Below are 2,500 nucleotides of genomic sequence, written 5' to 3' on the forward strand. Positions count from 1 at the left end.
CACCATACACACACACCTCCACCACACACACATACCTCCACAACACACACACACGCCTCCACCACACACACATACCTCCACCACACACACAGATACCTCCACCACACACACACACATACCTCCACACACACACACATACGCACACACGCACACACACACACACACACACACACACACACACACACACACACACACACACATACACACACGCACACATACCTCCACCACACACACATACCTCCACCAAACACACACACACACACACACACACACACACACACACACACACACCTCTCCCTTCCCCCCCCCCCCCCCGCCCCCCCCCCCCCAACACACACATTGTCACCGCCCCCCAAAAAAACTCCAAACCCTTCCACCCACCCACACACCCAACACGCCCCTCTCCCTCTCTCTCTCATTCTCACAACGCCTCACATTACCACCCCCACCAGCCCTAACCCCGCGCCACCCCCACCCCCCTAAACCCCCCAACCCCACACAAACTACTAAACTAACCCCCACCCCCACCCCCCACATCCCCTCCCCTCAGTCCTGCGGACACAGGACCACCCAACCCCTTCATCAACAATGCGTGAAGCCTCACATCGAAACAAGAGAGACATAGAGAGTGATAGAGAGAGAGAGAGAGACAGAGAGACAGAGACAGAGACAGAGAGAGAGGGGGAAGGAGAGAGAGAAAGAGACAGAGAGATAGACAGAGAGTGACAGAGACAGAGAGAGGGGTAGGAGAGAGAGACAGAGACAGAGAGTCAGAGAGACACATAGAGAGACACAGAAAGAGACAGAGAGAGGGAGTAGGAGAGAGAGTAAGACAGATAGACACAGAGAGAGAGACAGAGAGAGGGGTAGGAGAGAGAGAGAGAGAGATAGACAGACAGACAGACAGAGACAGAGACACGTAGACACACAGACCACATGGAGACAGACACACGAACACAGACACATGCAGGCACAGACACACAGACACAGACACAGACACACACACACACACACACACACACACACACACACACACACACACACACACACACACACACACACACAGAATCACACACACACACACATACCCCCCCTCAGTCCTGTGGACATAGAACCCCCCCAACCCCTCCACCAACAATGCGTGAAGCCTCACATCAGACAAAGGCTGCAGTTGTTTATTTTTTTTGTATTGTTGTTTGGGAAGACCTACGGTTTTAAGTCACGCGGCTGGCTGGCTGTCTGGGAGAGTTCTCTCCTCTTGAGAGCGGCACTTCGCGCGACCCAACAAGTGGTAGTAGTAGGCGTGGTAATCCTTTTACGGGACCATTGTCCTGTGATAAGAGGTGTGCAGAAGGAGAGGCGAGAGAGAAAAAAACAAAGAGAGGAAAAGAAAAAAACTAGAAAAGAAAAGAAACGAAACGCTATACTAATCTCTAAACGCTAATGAAGCACAGTGGTTGTCAGTCTTCCAAAAGGAAAACTTGTCGAGCCAGTAACGAGACTTTTTTTCTTTTCTTTTCTGTTTCTTTTTCTTTTCTTTTCAAGCTAGTCCCCGCGCGCGCGAGAGAGAGGGAAAACTACTTAAGCTGTGCAGTTCTATTCATTTTGGTGTTAGAGGGGGGAAGCGAAAAACTGAGTTACTGAAGTCTTGAGCGACCACACATTGCATGTTTATAGTGTGTGTGGTGTTGTGTTTTTTGGTTGGTTGTTTTTTTTTAAGTGATAGAACTTCGCTGTTTCATTTAATTCATTTTTGTGGATGCGTTGGAGAAGTTGTTAAAAAAAAAAGAAAAAAAAAAGGAAATGCGGCGGTGAGTTTGTTCATTTTGTAGTTATAGTCATCGTCATAGTCATAGTCGTAGTAGTTGCTGTTGTGAGTTGCTCATAGTTGTTGTTGGTTGTCTGTCTGCTTTTAGTAGTAGTAGTAGTAGTAGTAGCAGTAGTAGTAGTAGTATGTTTTAAGTTGTTCGTTGTTGTTGTATTTTTTTCTATTTGAGTTTGAGCTGGTTGTTTTTTTTTACTTCCAGTTATCATTGTATCATTATCATTTGTTACGAGTTGTCATTTTATTTATTTATATATTTTTATTTTTTGTTGTTGTGAGTTTGAGAGTTGGGTGATTCTGTTGTTTTGGGTTGTGTGACTGGTCATTTTGTTTTTTGGTGGATTTTGGTTTGGGTTTTGATTGTGAGTTTTTGTAAACTTGCTTTTTGTTTGAACGTAAGTTGTCATGTTGTTGTTGTTGTTGTTGTTGTTTTTCATGTCATTTTCTTGTTATGTGGTTTTGGGGGTTGTAAGTTGTCAAGGACCTTATGGCATGTGTTGTTGTCATTTTTTTTTCATTATTATTATTTTTTTTATCATGAGTTGTGCTTGTTCTGGTCATTGTGATCATGTGTGTGTGTGTGTGTGTGTGTGTGTGTGTATGTGTGTGTGTGTGTGTATTTGTGTGTGTGTGTGTGTGTGTGTGTGTGTGTGTGTGTGTTGGTGTGGGAGGTGT

The sequence above is a fragment of the Babylonia areolata genome, chromosome 33, assembly GCF_041734735.1.
Source record: "Babylonia areolata isolate BAREFJ2019XMU chromosome 33, ASM4173473v1, whole genome shotgun sequence".
Classification (NCBI taxonomy): domain Eukaryota; kingdom Metazoa; phylum Mollusca; class Gastropoda; order Neogastropoda; family Buccinidae; genus Babylonia; species Babylonia areolata.